This window comes from Callorhinchus milii, unplaced genomic scaffold, assembly GCF_018977255.1.
Source record: "Callorhinchus milii isolate IMCB2004 unplaced genomic scaffold, IMCB_Cmil_1.0 Scaffold3, whole genome shotgun sequence".
NCBI classification, from domain to species: Eukaryota; Metazoa; Chordata; class Chondrichthyes; order Chimaeriformes; family Callorhinchidae; genus Callorhinchus; species Callorhinchus milii.
This window is the reverse complement of record NW_024704744.1, coordinates 41,208,774-41,215,686: the sequence shown is the minus strand read 5'-3', so window position 1 is coordinate 41,215,686 and position 6,913 is coordinate 41,208,774. Positions and strand designations below refer to the sequence as shown.

Here is a 6,913-nt window from a genome sequence, read left to right as displayed (position 1 = left end):
AGAGTACAATACAATTTATATTCTGTTCATCTGGTATGGAGTGTGCCCATGGACTCTCCCCCAGAGGGTCACATCCCACTCACATAATCTTACAAAGCTTAGTCATTGTTTGCCAAGAACTGAGTCTTGGGCATCCAAGAGTGTGCAATGGGGTATTGATAGTTTCTTCAACTAAAATCATGCTACTTGCGAATTGAGAGTACTGTCTGACAAGCTTCCCATTACGTGTCCAGTTAGGACTATCTGCCATTAGGGCTTTGGCTTGCAGGGCTAACAGGAGCTAAGTGGGAAGGATTCTAGTCCCTAATCTGCCCCTCTACGTCCTGCTATTGAACCAGGCTGGTCCACAGTACTCCAGTGTAACACTGATGACTGATCATCTTATTGTTAAGATCGGTCATCAACATTACAGTGGAGTACTGTGGAGCTGCCTGGCTCAGGAATCAGAATAGACACAGTCACAGAGGGTTAACTGAATTCCAATATTTCATTGCCAGACATGTCACCTTGCAATTAGTAGGAAGAAGTGTTTTGATGACAGCTAGTAAACATTTCTAATTTTGTGAGTGCCTTACTGCTGTAGTCTATTGGAGAGGGATGGAAAAAGTTAAATACAGTATGTGTGTGAGACAGAAAGATGGTATGTATTTGTGATAGATAGAGAACAAGTTTGGGGAGAGAGTAATAATATAATAATCCTTGTATTTGATATAGCACCTTATCACGTCTTCGAGATTTCTCAAAGTGCTTCACAGAATATACTGTAAAGTGAATTGACTGTATATTTTGTGGGTAAAAAGAGTAGGGTTCAATAGAAAGATACTGCAGAAAGGATCAGTTATTTTTTCTCTTTCCCTGTGATAAGCAAAGGGCAAGTTCATGCACTCATTAGATAAATTTTTTTATACAGGAGTGTGGTTTGCTCTTTGTTGCTTTTCCACGTGCCAGATGGTGGGGTGCAGATCTAAACGAGTTCACAAAACAAAAGTAATGCTGTCCTACACCTCACACAGCTTCGATCACAGTGCCCTTCCTTTGGCTCCCACCTCCAGCTCAGGTGCCAAGCCAGGATCATTAAGCTCCTTGAGATTTCCTCCAGGTGTGAAAAGTGTTATATAAATGTAAATTTGTATTACAATTGTAATGTATCTCATCAAGCAGGTTACAGTAAGTATTCATCTTAACAACAATTTACACTTATAGTAGCACGTTTCATGAAGTGAGAACCTCTCAAAGTGCTTTACAAAGTCTGAACAAGATCCCAAGCCAAGAGAGAGCTGTGGGTGTGGGGGGGTGGGGGGAGGCCAAATGTGCAGCAAAACAGCTAAATGGATTTTGAAAGCAGAGAGCAGAGAGGAGAGCGAGGTGGAGAGATTTGGGGAGAGAATTCCCAAGGGAGGGTTTTGGCGGGGGTGCGGGTGAACTCGTGGTTGAGTAGGTGTTATTGCGGAGATGGAAGAAAGCAGAATTGGTGAGAGCATGGATTAAATGTCTGACAGAGAATTGAAGGTTCGACAAAACACCAAGGCTCCGTGTTGGAGTGAGCAACCAGGGAAGTCAATGCGATCAGTTCTTGAGATTAGGAAGCACTGACCAGATTGACTTCCCTGGATGCTCATAGCCTGTGTTTTGTCGACACTGAGTTGGAGAAAGTTACAGCTCATCCAGGATTTGATGTTTGACAGGCAGCCTGTCAGAGAGGCTTAAGAAACAGTTTTTGCAGCTAAAAGCGTCATGATTGAAAATAAGTTTCAGTCACTATTGCAGTGGTCTTTAAGGCACAGGGGATGTTTAGGAAGGAATGTCCCCTGTAAATTATTAAGGATCTATGTAATGCTACCAAAATAAACAATTCTTTCCTGTAATACAATTGCTTGAATTTTATGTCAGTCATCTGGTTCTCATTTGATGATTGGACAGCTTCACTGCAGTTACATGGTTAATACAATTGGCAAAATTAGCTGTCAATTGCAATTTAGCCGTTTCTATCGTGCTGTAAAAAATAGATTATTTTAAAATTAATTTAGCTTCTAAAATAAGGATCTTAATAATACCCTTGAGCGAAATGTGAATGGATAAGATTACTGATCAATTGCATTCGTCTTAAAATATAGAAATCCAGCCCACAGGAGATTCACTGAAAGATCAGAGGAACGAAAAGGAGAGACAGACATTTTATCACAACCGAAAAGGGCTGAAGGGCTCCCTCTGTAGTTCATACAGCGAAACCTACAACAACAGCAATACACCACCAGATAATAATAGTCCTTACATTTGGTATATTACATTTCACGTGGGCAGGCCATCCCAAAGTGCTTCACAGGATATACTATACAGTGTAGTGACTGTGTGTTTTGTGGGTGAATTCGGCAGCCAATTTGGCCCAGCAAAAAATTGCAATAGCCATGAATAAGTATTATTCCTCATAAAACCACATCCTAGGAATTGTTAAAAATTCAATAATAGTTTGAATTGTAAATTTTAAATAAAAATGTAACTTCTGCAGTGCCAAATGGCACTTCCTGTTTCTGAGGATTGGAGACTGCAGTCACTTCTGCTCCCTATAATCAATAACGAATATGTGATCAAAAAAATACAAGTTTAACAGGTTTTAACATTTTATATCCATACAGTATATAGTAATAATAATCATTGCATTTGATATAGCGCCGCATCACGTCTTTTAGACATGTGGAGTCCTGTAGCTCAGTGGTTAGAGCACTCGCCTCTCAACCGAGAGACCTGGGTTCGATTCCCAGCAGGGCGTAAACCTTGGGCGAGTTTCCTTACTCCACACACCTAATAATAATCCCTCAAGAAATGAAAACAATAATAAATTGGTCACTTCAATCCATGACTGTTTGTGGGACACTGCTGTGAGCTATTTGGCTGCTGCATTTCGCCTACAAATATACATTCAATTCACTTTACAGTATATTTTGTGAAGCACTTTGAGACATAATAATAATCCTTGCATTTGATATAGCGCTTTTCACATCTTCTAGATGTCTCAAAGCACTTCGCAGAATATACTGTAAAGTAAATTGACTGTATTTGTGGGCGAAACGCGGCAGCCAATTGTGCACAACAGTGTCCCACAAACAGTGGTAGATTAAAGTGACCAATTTATTATTGTTTCTTTTTCATGAGGGATTATTATTGGGTGTGTTGAGTAAGGAAACTTGCCCACGTTTTCGCCCTGCCAGGAATCAAACTCAGGTCTCTAGCTTGCCAGGCGAATGCTCTAACCACTGAGCTACAGGAGTCCATGCTTTTAGCCCCGGAAAAGTGATCTGCCAATCAACTAACAACTGGGTTCCTACTTACTGCTAGGTTAACAGAGGCATGTGGAGTAAGGAAACTTGCCCAACATTTCACCCTGCTGGAAAATGAACCTAGGTCTCTTGCATGCAAGGCGAGTGCTCAAACCACTAAGCTACACAGTCTTGTGAATAGTAATCCTGTGAAGTGCTTTGGAACGTCCTTTCAACACGAAAGGCGCTATACCAAATGTAAGGATTATTATTACTATTATTATTAACAGGTCAGACTATATTACCAAATTATTAAAAAAACATTTTTATAGAGGGATCAATTGCTCTATCATTCAGCTTCTGTATCAAGCACTCCCAGCACATGTACGCTTTTGGCTGAGAAGATGGGTATGTGACCTGAACCTACACCTCCGCCATAGCTTCTCGGTTTCAACTTTGGGAGTGGCTCCAACTTTGACAGTGATGAAGGGCCTCTCTCGACATCGGTAATTTTAGGGGTTAGAATCACTAACAATATTGTAACATTGACACTGTTGCAAACAACTTCTGATACACAGTGTGTTTCTGATACAAGNTTTTTTTCACAATTAAGAACATTGTACTCCTCAAAGGGTACATCTCAGTGCCTTGGGACGTCCTCCTGACATGAAAGGCGCTATACGATGTAATTTTGTATTATGTTGTATCCAATATAAACTGGTTCCCACTGAGGAGAACAAACTTGTTCCATTACAAGCCTGAGTATGTTTGCACGCAAGGAAGCAGACATGGTAAACCCACTCATGCTTCTGCCACTTTACCTGATCCAGGGTGAGCTCTGAGGAAATTAAAGATCCTAGAAACACATCAACTAAAATGTCAAAATAAGGAATTAAAACTTTTATTTAAATAAAGAGATTTCAAACGTAATATTAGCAAAAATACTTGTCAGTTTATTTTCTCTCTCTGGAGAAATGAAGGCCTTAGTTTTGGTGGAAGGATCGTAAGGGTGGGAATGCACATTTCAGTCGTGGGAAGGGGGAGAAAAGATTTTCCAAATGTGAACAGGGAGGCTGTGCAGTTTTGACAAATCTCCCACCAGCTATTCTTTGCTGTATTATTCAGTTTGACAACAAGAAACTCTGTTGTGGTGACATTCGTCTGTCAATAGGGAAGGGGATTCCATTTGTAATATGTGGTACAATAGGTTTATTAAACAACTATCTTCTGGGTTGGTGGAGAAGAGGTGAGGTTAGAATCATAGAATTATACAGCGCAGAAGGAGACCATTTGGCCCATCGTGTCTGTGCTGGCTCTTTGCAAATTTGTTTCTCCCCCTCCCTTTCCTTTTATTCCATGGTTTTTACATTTTCCTGAGTTAGTGTATGGTCCGTCATGATTTAAGCAAGACTTCAGTCTTACATTTCCACAGATAAATTGCCAATATTTTCAGTCAAAGAGTGAGCAGGAAAAGAATTGTGAATTCAGAGGAGGAAGAGCTAATTTACACCAACCATGTCCCACAAACAGTGATGCGAGGAATGACTAAATTTTATGTTTTTTGTTTCAGTAATTTTGGATGAGGGAGCAATGAGGCCAGGACACCAGGAGAACGCCTTCTTCATCATAGTGCCATGGAGTACTGTAGCTCAGTGATTAGAGCACTCGCCACACAAGCGAGAGGGTCTGGGTTCGATTCCCGGGCAGGGTGAAATGTTGGGCAAGTTTCCTTACTCCACACGTCCCTGTTTACCTACTAGTAAGTTGGAACACAGTTGTTAGTCGATTGGCGGATCGTCTTTCCGGGGATAATAATCCCTTAAAAAATAGGAAGCATTTGGTCACTCAATCCACGGATATTTGTGGGACACTGCTGTGTACAATTGATTGCTGTATTTCACCCCCAAAATACAGTCAATTCACTTTACAGTATATTCTGTGGAGTGCTTTGAGATATCTCGAAGATGTGATAAGGCCCTATATCAAATGTAAAGATTATTATATTATTATTCATTGTCCTTCTGAACCCTAGAACATGCAGCGGGGCCTTGGTTTAACATTTAATAAATAGAGTACTTAACATTTGGTAAAACACCTTTCACAGCAGGAAGACACCTCAAAGCATTTCATGGGATATACTGTAAAGTGTAGTGACTGTGTTTTGTATGCAAACACAGCAGCCAATTTGCACACAATATCCAACAAACAGCCATGAAGTGAATGATTATTTTTTTCCCCCCCAATTGATGGCAGCTCAAAGAATGCAACCCTCCCTTTAGTACTGTGTGGACCATCAACAACAACAACAAAATTACATTTATAGAGCACCTTTCAAGTCGGGAAGACTTCCCAAGGTGCTGGACAGTCAGGGGTCAAGACCCGAGCATTGGGGAAGGGTGGGGTAGGGGTGAGGGAAGGCAGAGAGGTGGGAGAGCGACTGAAGGTACGATCAAAGAGGAGGGTTTTGAGACTGGCCTTGGAGAAGGCAAGGGAGGAAGCGAGGCGAAGGGACTGTGGGATGGAGTTCCAGGGTGTGGGAGCAGAGAGGCTACAAGCTGTAGGGCGGGTCGGGCGGAAGACATGGAGCAGGCCGGAGCCCCCTGAATGGAGGGAGCGGGCAGGTTGGTAGGGAGTCAGCAGGTCAGAGAAGTAGGAGGGGGCAAGGCCATGGATGGCCTTGAAAGTGAGGACGAGGATCTTGAATTTGATCCTCTGGGCGATGGGGAGCCAGTGGAGTCGGGCGAGGGTGGGAGTGATGGGGTCACGGAGTCTGGTGCGTGAGAGTACATGAGCTGCCGAGTTTTGGATGATCTGCAGCTTGTGAAGGGAAGAGTTGGGAAGGCCGATGAGGAGGGAGTTTCCATAATCGAGCCTCGATGTGATGAATGCGTGGGTGAGGGTTTCAGCAGCCTGAAGGGTGAGGCAGTGCTGGAGTCTGGCAATGTTGCGGAGGTGGTGGTAGGCAGTGCTGGTCATGGTCAAGACTGCATTACATGACCAAAACCTGGTTTGGGGCTTGAGCTCACAAACTTATTAAACACTTGAAAACTGGCCATATTAACATAATGTGTGTGTGATGCTGTAGGTATTCAGAAACTGAGTAATATATGAAGGCCCAGCATTTGTGTGACTGGCTTTGTGTTGTAATGTCATATTGGTAATTCATGATAACACTTACATAGTGACCATTTTTGTGTACATAAACAGCATTAATCTTACAATGCTGTACTATGTTCTTCACAAACAGCTTCCATTGAAAAACAGTTTAAGAACCGCTTTATGCTATTCTTACCTCCTGAATTACATTGTATGATGCATCAACTTGATCTCCCCTGTGCCTGGTAAATGACTATTAATATGTATGAATTACTGTTTGTTGTACACAGTACCAGCCTGGGAGTGCTTTGTCTTACAGTTTTGTGATTAGGTGCACAACAAAGAAAGTTTTGAATTTTTGCTTCTTCCAGTTTTTTCCCCTTCCTCTTCTGAAAATGATAGCTTGTGCAATTCCTCAGGTGCTAGCTTCTTGCCATGCTTTGCACAAGTGACCATTCTTTATATAAAGCTCAACAGAAAGTTTCAGCACACTATTTACTGTAGAGAGACACCACAGCTAAGCCTGATCTTAACCTCACCTTATGTCCTTTCGTGCATACTTC

The 6,913-nt window shown here is 42.0% G+C and overlaps 1 non-coding gene across 1 annotated transcript; it reads left to right on the top strand.

The window, feature by feature from the left end:
- Positions 1–2,695: 2,695 nt before the first annotated feature.
- Positions 2,696–2,767, top strand: trnae-cuc. Its single transcript has one exon. It is a non-coding gene; the product is annotated as a tRNA-Glu (tRNA).
- Positions 2,768–6,913: the final 4,146 nt, after the last annotated feature.